Raw genomic sequence first — 17,429 nt, forward strand, 5'->3', positions numbered from 1 at the left:
TTAATGGATTCTTCTCTGCTCTGAAGGTTTGAGAATAGGTGCATTGAATTTATGCCAAATTAGGGAAGAGTCTGGGCATTTCCTAGCCAGCAAGACGAGAGAAAAACAAACCAAAAGAAATAAGAAGTGTTTCCCATTCCAAATTTCTGATAGGTTAGGAAGCAATGCAGGTAGATGTAACAGAAACTGTGGTGTCTCTCTTCCAGCTTGCTTTTTTACTGGAAAGCAGCCCTGGTGTGAGACACATAAAGCCAGGTCCAGGGGGAAGCAAAACTTAGTGGCTTTGGGATGGAGTGTCCTTGATTAGGTGATGCCGTGGCTGGCTTGGCTGGAGTCCAGTGATGGCCCTTTCTGCTGGGGGATGTTGAGGGAGCTGACATCCCTTCCAGCCACACTTCCAAGGTGCTGAGCTCCTGCAATGGCTCTCATGCCCGGGATGGCTTTTCTGCTCAGAAGGTCTTTGGAAAGTGGAGGTTCTTCACAGTGTGCCTCTCAGTGTGTGCTCACACTTACGTGAGTATATAGATGTCAGAAAAAAACTAATAAATAAAAGCTGTGCAGAAGATTTAACTTTCCAGGCCAATTTACTGCTCAAATACTATTATTGTTAATCTATTATTTGTGTAGCTCTTGCTGTCTGAATAAAACAGATGACCATAGATGGCTGTCAACTGATGCTTTCTCCTGAACAGGAAGAACAGCAGCCCTGGAGATGCTTGGGCAGATATCTGTGGCTGCAAACCAGCTTTGTGGCATTGACCAGCAAGACAGCACTGATTTCTGCATCTCAGGCTCTGTGAGAGAGCATGTCCTTATACATCATGTCCATAGCTTTAGTTAATCCTCCCTGTATGCAGTCAATAACAGGAAGACTCTTAACATTTTCAGTTGTGAGATGGGGATCACATTCTTGTGGAAAATGTCATGTCTGAAACGACCTCTTGAGAGTGGTTCCTGTGCAGAGAGAGAGTGAGGGGAAGGTCCTTTCACCAATGGGTCCCCAGCAGTATCTGCATGCCATGTGCCCTATGGTTTGGTGACAGAAACTTGCTCCAAGGGTTTGGTGGTCTATCCCCATTAAGAAGCAATGAGCAAAGGAGAAGCAATTAATTCAAGTGTTTGGTGATGGTATTATGAGCAAGAATACTTTTGTTGCATGGAAAGTATATGGTTGGCCCTTTCAAATTGGAGGTACCATGTAAAATATTGTGGTGTGTCACAGGAACAGTGCAGCTCCCAGGTAGATCAGACCAGTGTAAAGGCAGAGATCAAACATAAATTTTCCTGTATTGACATAATGCACATTGCAGTTTCAGTCCACCATAGCAGAAAAAAAAAAATTTAGAAGGTAAACTACACAAATGATCAATGATGTTAATTACAGTTCTCAATGAGGGAGATAACAGCAATGCAAGGGAAAGTAAATACTTATTAGCCCTAAGGAGCATCCTGTTATCTGTATGAAAAATAAACACATTTATCTCGGCACCACACTTATCTAGGCACCATCACGATGGTTCTGGCTATGAGAGGTGGTGTGCACCCAGATGTTGGCATCATTACCAGGTCTGGTGGAAAAAAGAAGCTTCACTGATGCCAATGGATGTAAAACTGGTTTGAATGACCAATTGGACCTTAATATTCACCTCAGCTGGTGCCAGAACACCAGCCTGCCGCCTAACAGTTAGGGCAGGTGGTAAGTACCACTTAGCAATATGCTGTATGTGTGCAATATGGTACATTATACAGCCCCCTCTTCCTCCTGGCCTTCTGAAATCCTTTTGAAGATCTCATTAGCCCTATTGCAAAGACAATGGGCACTTAGATTATAGGGAGTTGGGATGTGCTGAAAGCCTCTGGAACAAAGATGGCAAAGGATTTTAATCTTTTCTTTAAGATACAGATGACAGATTTGCTGAAAGCTGTTGTGGTTTCATGTTTGGAGGTGCTAAAAATCCCAGTGGTTACAGGGTGGGTGGCAAGTGCTCAGCATTTCTGGATGTCAGGCCAGGCATGTCCTCACTGGCCACCTCTCATCGACCACCTCCGAATGATTCCCCAGTTTATCGCCACTTAAGCTTCAGTCCTGTCTTAGAGGTTCTCCATTAGTGGTATAATGAACTGATACAATGCTAAGTCAAAGGATTCAGAGCTAGCATGCAGTAAACATAAGCATATGTTTAGCGTGGGGTTATAAACTACTGTAGCCAAAGTGGGCAAGTGTTACAAACTTCAAACACGAAACAGATGCAAGTTAATTAGAGGCATGAAAGTGATGACAATAGAAGTGAGCTGTAGCAAGGAAATGAAATGTTAGTTTAGGCAGAAGTTGCTGCAGCTCTGCCTTGTACTGGAAATGCCTGCAGTCTCTGCTGAAGATGGGAAGGCATCGACATACTTTATTGGGACAGCCAAGCATGTTGTGCATATGTCAGAAATGTAAGTCACTGCTATGAGTGAATGTGTGAAGGAAATACAATCTGACAGGCTTTTGAAAGCTGGGGATTTGCTTGCCACGAGGTCACAGAATCGCGGAATAAGCTGAGTTGGAAGACGCCCACAATGATCATCCAGTCCAACCCCTGGCCCTGCACAGGGCAGCACCAAGAGTCACACCTTGTGCCTGGAAGCATTGTCCAAAATATTCTTAATCTCTGCCAGGTTTGGTGCTTTGACCACTTCCCTGGGGAGCCTGTTCCAGTGTCCAAATCATCCTCTGATTGGTGAAGGACCTTTTCCCAATATCCAACCTAAATTTTCCACGTGACACAGCTTCAGGCCATTCCCTCTTGTCCTGGTCACCACAGAGAAGAGAGCAGAGCTCACCCCTCCTCTTTCCCTCACAAAGAAGTTGTAACTGCAATGAGGTCTCTGCTCAGTCTCCTCCAAACTGAGCAAACCAAGTGACCTCCGTCACTCCTCACACGGCTTCCCCTCAAGGCCCCTCACCATCCTTGTTGCCCTCCTTTGGACCCTCTCTAAATGCTTGGTGTGTCTGAAGCTGATCTGCAAAAGAATCATGGAATGGTTTGGGAAGGGACTTTAAGGATCATCCAGTTCCAACGCCCCAGCCGTGTGTGCCAGGGCTTACTGTGCCCAGCGTGCCATGAGAAAGCAGATGTCCCACAGCGAGGGCATCCCCTGGCACAGGGGTACTGGGCCCCTCAGGCACTGCTGTGGCACGGCTGCCACACAGCACTCAAGGGCTCAGTTCTGCCCTCCCCCTCAAACTTCCCAGCCCTTGTTCCCTGCCATGAGAGACTTCCAGGCCCTGGCCAGGGGCTAGTAGGTGCCCAGCTGTTGAAGCGAGATGCTTCAACAGGGTTAGGCAGCCCTTGTGACTACAGGGCTGTCTGCAGTTCCAGGTTCTGTCCCTGCCTTGTTCATGACTTTCCTCTTCCCTATCACTGCAGACAAAAGATTTAGTGACTCTTCTTGCCAGTAATCTTCACTGCAGTTGTTTATACTCTGCTCCTGTGCCTATCCTTTAGAGCAGTCCTAAAAAGCAGCGGTTTGAAGAAGTTTCTGTTTTATTAGGTCCTTGTGAGCTGGTGTCCTCCAGGGCTATCTGTGTTCCTACGGTTTGCGTGGAGATTGTGGAAGAAGAGGGGTGTTTGGTGCTGGAAGGAGAAGAAAAACCCCAAATAAATGCCTTAGTAACAGTAGCTCTGAGGTAACCATGGAAGCCTTGTGTATGTTTGCTCCCCTAGTGCCAGATGAGCAAGTGCGTGTGTGCCTCTCAGTCCTGTGCAAGCCTGTGCTTCAGCAGACAGACGGTCTTTGTCCTCCTGTAGTGCTGCTCTGATGTTCTGCCCTCCAACATGTTCTACACCTCTGCCTCAGACAGACTTGGGAGCCAAAAGGGCTACCCACAAAGCAGATGGTTTAAAATAGCTCCCCTGACAAAAAGAGCATCGCTGTTCCGCCGCTCCTCCTTTGCTCCCCTGGGCACCAGTGCTGCTGTTTGTGGAGCTGCTGTGGCCATATCAACACTCACAAGCGGCCTTCTGGCTCCCAGCCTGCTCAGACCTCTGCTGCTGGGGCCCTGCAGCCCCTGCCCTGCCTGCTCAGCCCAGCAGCATCACCGTGTCCCTCCAGAGCTTTGTCCTGCAGTCACACAGGGCAGAGCAGAGAGGCTCACCCTGCCCAGTCCAGCCCCGTGCCCCAGCACCCCCACGCAACGTAGGGCCTCGGAGAGGTGCTCGAGGGATTAGCTGCAGTAAAAGTCCTCCTCTAAATGAGAATTTCAGGTTGGGACCTGAAAGCAGCAGTTTGGAAAGCACCCGGTGGCTGTGCTGTCAGGGAGTGTTCACAGGCAGTAAAATAAAACCGTTGCCTAATTACAGTTTCACCAAGGGGCACTGCAGTGCTGGGGTATTAACTCCCTGCACATAAACAGCAATGGGCAGGGGCTTGCCAGCAGTGCTTCTACCTCCAGGAGATAAACAGGTAACGGTACCACGGTGCCGCCATCCAGACGGGAGACAGCTGCTCAGTGAAATTACAGGAACATTTACTCATTCCTTGTGAATTACACGTGACAGGGACAGGAATTGCACCTAAGTGTTATCCAGCCCTCCCTTCACCGGGTTGGGGGGTGGAAAAATCTGGGATTGGGAACATACAGACCACAGCAAGAGTAAGGCAGGAACAAAAAAGGGACTTCCCACCGTTTGTGGAAGTTGAAATTGAAACAAACAGAAAAAATCATCAGCACAGGGAAGGTTGTAATTACTCTATAATCAGCTACTCAGGTAACGAAATCGCACACTGGCACAGCGTAGATAGGAGGGTCTCAGCTGTCAGAGGAGCACAGATTAAAGCGGGGAAGCTTGGAAGTTGATATTTTTATTTAGGGAATGCTTTTCCCCTTTAATTATTTTAAACGAGGTGATTAAAAAAGTAAAAAAGAAAGCCAGATTGCTGGAGATTACTGCATCAGGAGGAAGGCTGGGGGAGATGGGCTGGTGGGGGTTTCTCTCCACACCGAGCTGTTCCTCGGGGCTGTGTACTTTGGTGCCAGTCCTGCCCTGGCAGGGGACAGGCAGGAGCAGGCTGCACTGATGGGGGAACTCTGCCCGGGCGTGGGCTGGCTGGGGTGACACCAGTGCATGCTGGCTCTGGGAGGACACGAGGACATGCCATGCAGGAGCGGCTGCAGAGCACGCGTGTCAGCAGGGAGACGGTGCAGAGCCTTGTCTCAAAACTCAGACTTACGTGAAATTTCTAATGCCATGAGCAAGTGCTGTAAGTTACACCCTTCAAATCTTAGGTAAAAATAAGTAGTTGGGTTGGAGCTTCCAGGTAGTGTGTGCCAGGTAAAAGAATGCAGCAATGTCACCTGTGGGGAAGCACTGCCATGCAGGTAACCATGAAATGCAGTTCCTTACACAAGGAAGGATTACTCACATGGGCAAGGGAAAGAACTGGAAATACTCTGCCACAATGGTGCAAGGTCATATTTAATTTCTTCAGTGTTTTCTCTCCTCAGGAGGCAGCCAGCAACTAAAGCAAAGCTCTAGTCTCTAAAGAATTCCCCTACTGAAGTTTGCCCAGCTCCTTTGCTGCTCCAGGAATGTTCCATGTCTCTTAAGAACTGCTCCATTCATATGAAAGGTGTTTTGCTTTGCGTATATGAATCTTTTTAATTATTATTTTTTTAAAAATATCTTTCCCTTCCCGCTATCACTTCAGGTCAGGATAGAGGTTGTTTGACATAGAAAGAGTTTTTTGACATGTTGAATAAAATCTTCCTGACTTTGGCAAAGAGCAACTGCAGGGCCAAGATAATCAGCAGGGGTCGATTTGGTGATTTATCTCCTTAGTTCAGTCTCAGCAGCACTGCCTGCTACAGAGCTTTGATAACTGCTGCTGGACACCCCACCAAGCAAGAGTTTAATTGTCTTTCTGGAAGTTTTTCCATCAGCCACTTCACTGCAGTTGGATAAGTTCTTTTGCTTTGGAAAAGTCTTCAGACTTCCTGACAGGTCTGAATTTGGTCTATGTGAAGCATGTGTGACCCTGAGGCCCCTCATCCCTCAGCTGCCCCACAAGTGGTGCTAATGCCCCAGTTGATTTCTCATCCCATCCTTGGCTCTGTGTGGAGTCCACCAGTGGGAAAAACAAACAAAGCTGTACAAGAGCGCCCAAATTCAGAGAGGGCAGCTGTGGAGGATGCTGTGGGACCGAGCTTGAGAAAGTGTGTTGGGAAAGACAATAATATTACCACCCCATTACACAGTAAAATTACTTGGCCTAAATATTACTGAATTTGCCCTAGCAGTGACGAAATAATATGTTTTGAAAGACCTTTTTTTTTTTTTACTCAGAGAAATATGAAAAGAGAAATTTAAAACTGCTTCTGTTTCTTTGTATGGCAATCTGAAAACATCAATGGTCAAACTCACCATGACTGGTTTCAAAAGCAGCCTGAGAAGTAAGAAGCCATTTTATCTTCTACTCTTTCTCAGTGGAGGTCTGTGGTAGTGAAACCCTCTGCTGCGCTGCCTCCCTCTCCTCTCTGGAGACCCCACTGTCTCCAGGTGAAGGCTGCCCAGCGTGCTTAGGGGTCTTTCCCAGCCCAGTTAAATTTATACACCCAAGGACCCATCAAGGGGATTAGGTGACACACTGTTTAATTTTCTGTTACTTGTTCAAAGATAAAAGGCTTTAAAAAGTGATTAGTGTGTCTCACTGCCGAAGGAATGCCTGCACTAGCTATCTTTTATGACCTGCATCTCCTCAGCAAGTTGGCCAGGTGAACATTTCTGAGTAGTCTCTGCCTCCAAGAGCTCTGCCTCTGCAGAGAAAGCACAACACTGGTTTGGGTGGCATCACCTCTTGCTAGCCAGGGAGGTTTCAGAGCTCACCTGAACAGAATTACCTCTAGGACTGCAGGACTCAGATTATCACAGGTTTGTGCTCCTCACCCATCTCTTCTCCCCTCTGAGGGAGAAGAAGGGTATTAGCTTCATCATTATCATGGCTTTAGTCCCTTGGCTGCTTGCTCTTCAGGCATCACACTTTTCCATAGCTACTTTGGGGGTGTCACCAAATGGGTCACACTCATTTCTGAGCCAGACTGGATTTATGCAGGTGAAAAAGGGAAGCTTCCACAGCCCAGTGCCATTTCTACTCAGACGTGCAGAAAGTTCAGCAGAACACGAACACCAAGAGCTGAATTTGGATCTGCTGGCTAAGGCATTGATGTAATATTTGCTCCGCAAAAAACTCTGATATAAACTGAATGAAAGTATCCTGTCTGGCTGAGTACAAGTGGACATGTTCTCTGCACAAAGCTGTATTAAACTTTGACTTAGAGTCTAACAGATCTTAATGTCTCTCCTAAGCTTTCCTGTTGAATGTTTGCACCATTTCAGGAGAAACGGGGATTATTTAACTGAAACAGCTTTGATAGATTTGAAGGCTCCGAAGATCAGCTGACTTACAAAGGGAAAAGAGAGTATTTGAAACCAAAGCGAGGGTTATTCTTTATTGGAAGACAGCTTAGGAATGATTTAACAGGGTTAACTTCATAGTGAAAATATCCTGAAGTTGTCTATGAGACATATTCTTGCAAGATTGCCAGCTAGTTTATAACTGAGATTCCTCATTCTCTGTGGGGGTAATTACTGCAGCTGGGTTGGAAAAGCTTCAGTATTAAAACAGCAGTCAATGAGCTACTGAACGCAAGATGAAATCCACAAGGAGATTCTCAAAGCCTGAGCTGATTAGAGCAGAATAAATCTTGGACTGGGTTGCCTGTCCCTGCCTTAATGTCTCTCACTAAGGGGGTTATGGTATGAAATGGGGTAGGCTGGTATGAGTGTGTCATGCATTTTATCTGAGAAATGAGCTTTTCTTTTTCTGGGAGGTTGTCTGAAAGAGCTGCTTAAAGTGAAAGCCCAAAGTAAGGAATTCAAGACCAAGATATGTAATACCCAAGAGCAACATATTAAAAAAACAAAACAAAACAAAACAAAAAAACCCACCAAAACAACAACAACAAACAAACAAACAAACAAAAAACCCCAACAACGCACAAACACAAAACAAAAAAACTGCCCCCTCCAATCCCCCAAACTTTTCTTTCTCCATCAACCATGAATACCCTGAGTTGGAAGAGATCCACAAGGACCACCAAGTCCAGCTCCTGGCCGAGCACAGGACAACTCCAAGAATCACACCATGTGCCTGAGTGCACTGTCCAAAGATTTTTGAATGCTGTCAGTTCTGCCTTTCCTGCCCTGTGGGATGAGGGTCTGGAGGGTGCTCCCAGGTTCCTGGGCTGCTGAGTCAGCCATGATGTGTCTCCAGACGGGTTTCACAAGGAGCTGCTGCATCACTCTGCTCCTGCCCTCAGTCACATCCTCTTGTTGTGACTTTCCCAGCCCATCACCTTTCTTGTTGACAGCAGGACCAGGAATCCCTGATCCAGGCAAAGAGGTATTTTCTCCTTCCTTTGGCTTCGGTGGGGCTGCAGGGTGGGTGAAAAGGAAAGGAAGGGAGCAATTATAAGTTACTGCCTTGCATGTTGGGATTTGAACTCAAAACTCCAGACACAGAGATGTAAGTCACAACATATTTTTTTCAAGCCCTGCTGCAGTGCTGGTATGTGTGCGCTTCAAGAGGACTTGCTTAGGGAACTCTGAAGAGAACAGATGCCTCAGCCTCTACTCCCCTTTTCAGTCTGCTTGTGTTCATTGGTTAACCTGAGAATGTTTGGTTTACCTGCACAGAAACCACAAAAGGGTATTTTTTTGCATAACTTCCTGATATATTTTACCAATCATATTCTGAAAGAAACAGTTAAATAATTTCCACTTTTTTTTTGTTTAAGCTTAGAGACTCAACTGGAAAATGGTCACTAGGGAGGAAAGATTAAACACCATCAATCCGGAGACACATGAACAGTTTGTCTGGATGTGGGCTTGGTCTTTTTGAAGCCTATTTGGAGATTTTTTCCTTGGGAACATTGGTGACTTCTGTGATTTCCAGCTCTCCCTGGCAGTTTCCAAACTGTCCTGTGACTACAGGACATGTGCTTTGCCAAGGAGCCCTTTTCTTAGGGACCATTTGAATTTTAAAAACATTGTTCCTTGAGCAACAAAAACAGAAGTCAAATGTGAAACAATAAATGTTTCTGACGGAAGCAGCATGGTGACCAGTTGGGAGTTCAGGATCCTCACATGAATTTCCCATCCCTGGCCCAAAGAAAAGGCACTTTCTGGGTCTGAGGTTGTTGGCTACATTTTCAGCAAAGCCCTCTGCAGACCCTGGCCTCCTGAAGCCAAACCAGCAGCTGGTACTGGCACCAGGTCTCTAGCAGTGTTAAGAAGCTTACTTGAGTTTTTGGCTGGTGAATAGCTCATTCCCTTGTGCTTGCTGTGGGATCAGGAAGCAAGTCATAACAAATACCTGTGTTTGAACAACCACTTGTTTTCAAAAACTGGAGCAATTGTGATGATTTGAGGCTGTTGACTAGTGGATCCCAGGGCAATCATTGTAGAAAGGAAAGGGTTTTTTTCCCTTTTAGGCTTCTGGAAAAGCTGGCAGGGCAGTGTGTGTCAGGATAGCTGTCATTTTTACTCTCCTGTTTGGTGAGATCTTGCAGGGTTAGGTCAGGTTTAGGACCTTACAGCTAGTGAGGTTTTGGTCCTTCCCTTGAACTGCAATTGGAGCTGTCAGGGAGCATTGGACAGAAGAGTCCTTTTATTCCTTTTATCAGAAGCTTTTGGATGGCAGCATGCCAGAAGTCATGCTGCTGACCGGGGGGGTCTGATGGGTTCTTGGTGGGACGGGGCTGCAGCCCTGCTCCTTCTTGCCAGGGCTGCTGGAGGTGCCCTGCCATGGCTCTGATACTGAGGCTGTTCTTCCCTCGATAAGTAATAAAAATCTCCAAGAAAAGGAAACTTGCTCACATCACATCTCATAGCTTATCATGACCCTGGAGAAATATCTCAGTCACCGCAGCCCTTGATGCACTGTGCTGAACTTCTTTGTGCACCTTTTTTACATGTGTAGAAGTTTAGTTTCTAGGGCTTTTTTTTTTTTTTTTTTTTTTTTGTATGTGTGTGAGTGTGTATGTGTGTGTGGTTTTTCTTTTTGTTTTGTTGGGGTTTTTTTGGGGGATCTTTTTTTGTTTGGTTGGTTTTTTCCCTTTAAAAAAAATTCCCAAGGTTTCAGCTATGCTCTGATGCTCCATGAGAACATTTTTGTACTCTTAGAATTGTTTACCGAACAGGAAAACCATTTCTTACCCAGTTCCAACTCTGCCTGGAGCTCTGTGAAGGCATTGCCTGTGCCTCCTGGAACAACTTCACCTTCTGGAAACAACTCCTGTGGAACATGCTTTTTTTCATTTTCTTTTTTTTTAAAAACTTCAGCCCTGTCATACGGCTTTGTGAACTGCAGGCACGATGTTTCCTATCATTTTAAAAGAGGCTGTTCATTGAAAGATATAAAAGAATAAACAAAAAAGTTCATGTTTGTTGGCACAGTTTTTAAATGCAGACATCTGGGTTAGAGATGTGAGAAAATTGTAAAGAATTTGAAAGGTTCAAAGGCTCATGTTATTAAAGTTTTAATAATCTCCTTTTCTGCCTAGCCCCAGCCCCCTGCTAGTCTTTGAATCTTGAAGCAAAATGCCGTCTGAACAAGATTATAGTTAATTAGGGTAGGATCTTCTCTTTGAAAGCCTGTAGGAAGCTGTCCTGCCTTTTTATTTTTCAGACTAGAATGAGCTGTGTGTAGGAGGAGATACATGGCAAAAAAAAAAAAGCACTTGAGTGCAATGTTTTAATTTAAAGTCTCCGGGGGCTCTGTTAAGTTTCTATAACACAGATGATGGTATTTTCACAATCACTTTGTTATGTAATCCCCGGAGAAATAATTCACCTGAGGTGAAATTCACACCTTGTAGAGGGGGCCAGGGAGAGCTGGCAATAAACACATGTGCCTGTGCACACACACCTATAGACGCAGGAGCCTATGCAAACACGCCTATAGACACGTGCACCTGTAGGTGCACAACCCCACGGACACACGTGCACAAAGCCCAGTGTGCGGCAGCTTTGGGAAATCTGGGGTGAAAGGATGAGACTGGGTGAGTCCTGACTCCTGCTGCCCTCCTGGTGCTGGGTGATGAGGGACCACAGGGAGTGGATGAAGCCTTTGCTTTGTTAGCCATGCGTGGCTTGCCCCAGGGCTGGCTCTCTTGCTGTGAAGGGCTGGAGACTGTGGACTCCCTATCCCTGCAAAAAGCCAGGCTAGACGGGGCTATGAGTAACTTTGTGTAGTGGGAGGCTCTGTGCTATGGCAGGGCGTTTGGAGCGAGATGATCTTTAAGGTCCCTTTCAATACAAGTTATCTTAGCTCCAGGCACACAGTGGACAAAGGGATTTGGTAGCTCTGACTTCTGGCCCTGCAGCACCGTGCTGCTGTGTGTGCTTCTTGTGGCCTGAACCAATCTGTTATCTTGTACTCCTGAAGTTTTACGCGTGTCCTGTCTGGTGTGTCCCCTGGAGAGCCCATAGCACCTGCTCGTGGCTGCTGCACTGTCACAGCGACTGCAGGCAGCTTGCAAACGCTGCAGATCTGCGCCCATCCCACCCATCCCCTGCGCTGCAGGCTTCTGTGGGCCCTTCTCCAAAGAGCTTATCCCTCTGCTGCTGTCACCGTGGGTGACGTGCAGGGCTGTCCATGCTGGACCTGCATGGCTTCTACATCCCTGAGTCTTAGAAGTACAGAAGAAGCGGGCTGGGCCCTGCATGGTGTCACTCAGCCTGCAAGAACTCCAGGTGAGAGCGTACAGACAGCACAGTGCTGGGGCAGTGCCTGTGGGGACCCTTCTGCTCAGCGTTCCCAGCTAACCCACACGGAGCCTGGATGCTCTCGGTGGTTCTTCACAGCCTCGGACATTGCCAAGCGGAGGCAGGGTTGGGGCTGACGATTTGTTTTAGAAAAGGAAATGTATCTTCTCCCCCCCCCCCCCACCCAGTTTGCTATAAAAAATAAAGCCAGTTATATTTCTGGTCTATTTTGTTTTTAGTGCTTGCAAGATGTCCTGAGGGAGCCTTTTTTTTTTTTTTTTTTTCCCAGAAAAAATAGGGCGTTAAGTACCATAATTTCCCTAGCATAACAATTCCATATTTATTTCACTTTCTTTTTCTTTACACTCAGTCGCTTATAATAGCAGTGCTTTTCCTCATCTCCTCCTGTCTCTCTAGTCTGTTAACAACCCAATTAGTGAATGCCCAGAGCATGAAGCATTCCTGGCCTTGCTGCTATTCCAGCCAGTCATTAACTAGGTGGAGAAGGTCTAACAAACACTGGGGGGAAAAAAAAAAAAAAAAAGTAAATTTGTTTTTTAGAAGTTAGTTGAGTTTTACAGCATTAAAATAGAAAAGGTAGTAAAAGAAGGGAGTGGGCGGGGGGCGGGGAGTAAACACGTTGCCAAAATACTAAGTCAATTAGCCTAGGTGAAGGACCAGGATTTTCTGGTGTAGCCTGGAGTCTGGAATTGCTTTCACCAGTAAAACACTTCCAGAAGGTCTAAAGAGCAGCAATGTTGCTTTTTAGTTTTTTTACTTTAGGGGTTTTTTTTTTTCCTCATGGGTTTTGGTGTTCAGGCCTTAAGCCCCAATGTTAACAAAGTTTTTCTTCTGTCTTTCTGGATATCACTGTATCTTGGATGCTTTATACTCCACTATTGAGAATTTTCTCCATGTTTTGTTTGTTCAAAAATTATTTACTGACTTTTAAAGCAAGTTCTTTGCCCTTAAGAGCATGAAATCAAAGGCTCAAGAGTCTCACAACCGATGTTCCTGGTCATTCTTCTGAGCCTTTATTTGGGTACCCAGATAGAGTTCTTTGATGTGAGATCACCAACAGCACTTGAATTCAGCAGCCACTTTAACAGGCTCACCATGTAGCAGGAAACAGTGCCAGATGAGTGGCAGTGAAGGGATGGAAGAGAGCAGTCCCTGGCTCTGAACATCCCCGGGAGATGCTGTCCTGGAGACACAGGAGGGTGTGGAGGGGCTGGATAGCTGGCTTGTAAGTAAACTAAGCAGAAGGAACAGTAATTGATGAATTTTGAGCGTATCTATAGCAAGGAAAAAGACAAGGCTGGTAGTATGGAAACTGATTGAGAAAGATACATGGAGGATTTTTGTAGTTAGACTACGTGCATAAGTAAACGTGTATACGTGCTTTATTAACTTTTTGTAAAACTTTTGCTAAAATATATTGACACTAATTGCTTTGCACTAAAATAAGTTATTGTGATGTAGTCAATGACTTAAGATCACGCTTTGTTGAGAGTATATAAACCGGAGAACATGCAAAATAAAGGAGACGACACCGTTGTTACTCTGAACGTGTGTGTGCTTGTGTGTCACGTCCAACCCGACAGTGAGAGTGTGCAGTGCTGCTGGGCGCACCGTGTCGCCAGGCTCTAGTCCACTGCACATGGACACCGGAGTCTGCTTTTGGGAACATGCAGGATGGAGAAAACACCAACCAAGCGGGTCAGGACCCCATTACACTGAGCCTTTACAAACTCAGCAGCAGAAGCGGACCATCACCCTGTTTGCACCTCGTTATCACTCGGGCAAGCTCTCATATGGAGAGATCTGAAGGAAAACTTCCTAAGAAATTCAGGGCTGGAGTCAATAATTACTTAGCATACAGCACCACAAAGAGACCAGGTTTGCTAAACTCACACTTTCCAATGGAAGGTTGGACCACCCTCCCTAATCGTAAACCCTCCCATCCCCGAGGGATATTCCCACCTGAACCTCCCAAAGCAGCAAAGCCCTCGAGCGCCCTGCCTTCAGCTATCCGACCTTTGAGTGAGCGGATGGCATGGAGCCCAGAAGTAGAAAGACCTGTTTGCACTGATTATCCTAGGTGTCATTAGCAGGATTCTTTACAAACAACTCCCTCCTTTGAAGGGCAGACATCCCCTTGCCTGTGAAGAATAACTGCAAGCACTGGCTATTGGATTTATCCTTCTTTTTGCTGTGACCTCTTCAAAACGTGGCCCTTCTGAACTGGATACTCTCAGAAAAACAAAACAAAACAGCTGAATTTTCTGTGTTGACCCAACCCGTTTTCATTTTTTTTTCCAGGTGGTTCTGATGAGACGGTCTTGTGAAATAAAGCTGAAAAGACTCTACCTTCAGAAAAAGTCCCTGACCCAAAGGTGCCAAGCACCTTCTAAATGAATGCCTGAAGCCAAGTGAAGTAGCAATTGGGAAAGTCTTTAGTTGAAATTCGTATTCGGAAGTTCTGATATGAGGAAGCTGAAGAAATGTAGCGGTGATTTGTGCATTTGTCAGGCAGCTCCTTTAGAAAAATGCTGGGACACGTGGTTGCTGTTCAGAGAAACAAAGAGGGTGTGATGTTCTGTAGCCTTCAGCTTTGCCCTTAGCATGGGATTATCCCCTGGGAAGGATACAGCATACCATTAAGTTCCTCTTTGTAAAGGTAATGACGAATAGTGTCTCTTGAAGTCTTGCAGAAACGGCTATAAAACCTATTGACATGTATTTTTTCTTTTTTTTTTCTCTTACTACATCTTGGTTTATGTGATAAATGAAATTCCTACAGAAGAAAGCCTAATGTTGGTACATAATAGGGGAAGAGGTAACAAGATGAAGAGCAGCAAATAAACATATACACATAATTCTTGCCAATTTAGAGCAGAATCGAGAGTTATTACCTAGTGTTGGAAAACTCATCCCAAATTCTCCTTTACCGTGTAACATTTGCACTATTATGGGTTGACAAGTGTACCCTCATTTCTCGTTGCAGACTGTACATTGGCCAGTGGATAACCACAGAATCAAAGAATATTCTGAGTGGGAAGGAACCCATAATACTCAAGTCCAACTCTTAACCTTGCACAGGACAACCCCAAGAGTCAATGTTCCTGAGAGCATCATCAAATCCTCCCTGAACTCTGTCAGGCTTGATGCTGTGACCACTTCCCTGGAGAGCCAGCTCTAGGTGAAGAACCTTTCACTCTGGGTGAAGAACTTTTCCTAATATCTGACCTAAACTTTCTCTGACACAACTTCAGGCCATTCGCTTGGGTTCTGTCACTGCTCACCACAGAGAAGAGATCAGGCTTCCTCTCATGAGGAAGATGTTGACTGCAATGGGATCTGCCCTCAGTCTCTTCCAGACTGAAGAGACCAAGAGACTTCAGCCTCTCCTCATGCAGCCTCCTCTCCCCTTCCTTCACCATCTTTGCTGTCCTCCTTTTGATGCTCTCTCACATCTTTACCTCCTCCCTACATTGTGGCTCCCAGAACTGCCCCAGCACTCGAGGTGAGGCTGCTCCAGCCCAGAGCAGAGCAGGACAATCCCCTCCCTTGCCCGGCTGTGCCTGATGTCCCCCAGGACAGGGCTGTCCCTGCTGGCTGCCAGGGCACTGCTGGCTCACGTTCAGCTTGCCATGGACAGGAGCCCCAGGTTCCTTTCTGAGCACAGCTCTCCAGTCTCTCATTCTCCAAGAGACCGGCCTGATATTCCAATCACTTAGAGCAATGCTGGTGTCATAATTTGTGTAGTAGCAAGAATGTGGGTCACATCTGCACAAGATTCTGAATTAGTTCAAGTTCAATTATTGTGTGTCTCTGTATGACTGCAGTTATAGCAATATTCTCTGCACTACTACCTACAGCTTCAAAATGTAAATAGGGTCTGTTGGTTTAAACACATTAGTGTGACACACTTTATCTAAATAAAAGGGAACAAAGCCTAAGGCATATCTTTGCAAAATAAGTACACCATCTCAGTACTTACCAATATTATACTATTAAATTAAAGAATGTGCTTCTGCCCTGTATCACACAGAGACAATTTAAGACAGGATTTGGTTCTTTCTTTGTAACATTTAGAGCTGAAGTAGAAAAGGATTGTATAATAATTTTTGAAAGAGTCATCTGGAGTTTTCATGCAGGAGTAGTAAATACAAGTTAGATTTTAATGGTACTTGATATATAAAAATAATGAAATGTAGGCCAAAGAACACATTCAACTTTTGTACATTTCATAGCACTTATTTATTTAATATTTTTATTACTGCATCAGTCATATGACAGGAAAGTCAGTCCAGGGACCTGCTAACTTTTGTATGTGAGAAACATAGCAGAACCAAGGAAATTTATCTTCATCACATGCATGAAAAGCAGGTTCAAAAGATGGAAGATGTTCTTATAGTGGTCATTAAAAATTGTCAGATGATGAAACTTTGGGAAGAAATGTATGTGACAAAACAGCTCACTAACAAGGATCTTACAACATGATTTCTCATAGGAATTGAAAATGGGAATGCTGAGGTGTGTTCAAGACCTAGCCTACAGCTGGAGGCAGACAATGTTAAGGAAAGGAAATAATTAACCATGAAAGGCACCAAGTGGTTTAATAATTGTCATTCCAAGAATGAAAGTATCAGTACCAATGGGACCGGAAAGGAAAACTGGATAAACATAACTGGTGAATATGCTGTGTACTGAGCTGATGGGCTACACACAGGAAAGATCCATTTATTATTTGATTTTGGGTAAAAGACAGATAATGTTGGAAAAAGATTGAAGCAAACCATGAGTAAACGGGACTCTGTGACGAAATATTCCCCTTACAGCATTTTCTCATATATGGTGTTTGTTCAGCTGAACCAGCTGACAGTGACAATGACAGCTTGGTGTGGAATGGGCCATCCTGCCCAGCTCTATATTCACTTCAGCTTTGTTCCCCAGGAGGCTGCAAAAGCTGCCTGGAGCAGCGATCCAGGTCCATGACATCTCTGCATTAGGCTGAAGCTCAGTGCCTGGAGAGTGCTCCTTTCCAACTTAGATTTGCAGCTGCTGGAACAGGCAGTCAGGGAAAAGGACTATCTGCCCATCCTGGGTACAGGCAAGTGTTACTCGAAAGGAAGGAAATAATTTTGTTCAAAGGGGAAGCAAAACTAGGCTTAGCTTGCAATAAATTTAGGTGAATTTCTAACTAAATTTAGAAATTAAATTTTACTACCTGGAACTGTCTGGTAAATAACAGATTTACTTGGGAGGTAATTAACCATCCTTTTTAGGGAGGTTTTTCTGCTTCTGAATCTGGCCAATGGGGCAGTGCAGAGCTGCATGGATATTTAGAAAAGACCGTGAAGCAGATGGAGCTTTCCAAACCTCTGCAACATTTCCTATTCCATTGAATTTTCAGTTCAGCTTTTCATAAATTTTTTTTTCTAAATGTCTTATCTTATCTTAAGAGCCCCTCATTATGGTGCTGGGCTTTCCAATAGGTCCTGAAACTGTGACAGATGGGCAAAATGCCATGTCTTTAGAAAGACTCCAGGATCCAGGCTTTGTGTAACTGAATGGTGCAGAAAGTCCTTCATTGTCTTGTGCCAGCTCCGATGA

General features: G+C 45.3%; 1 long non-coding RNA gene across 1 annotated transcript; it reads left to right on the forward strand.

Annotated features, from left to right (window-relative positions):
* Positions 1-10,942: 10,942 nt before the first annotated feature.
* On the forward strand, positions 10,943-16,317 carry LOC120757983 (uncharacterized). The gene is made up of 3 exons (XR_005702717.1): positions 10,943-11,104; positions 14,133-14,490; positions 14,818-16,317. It is a non-coding gene; the product is annotated as an uncharacterized LOC120757983 (long non-coding RNA).
* The last annotated feature ends 1,112 nt before the right edge of the window (positions 16,318-17,429 follow it).

Source organism: Hirundo rustica, chromosome 1 (assembly GCF_015227805.2).
Source record: "Hirundo rustica isolate bHirRus1 chromosome 1, bHirRus1.pri.v3, whole genome shotgun sequence".
In the NCBI taxonomy this organism is placed as follows: domain Eukaryota; kingdom Metazoa; phylum Chordata; class Aves; order Passeriformes; family Hirundinidae; genus Hirundo; species Hirundo rustica.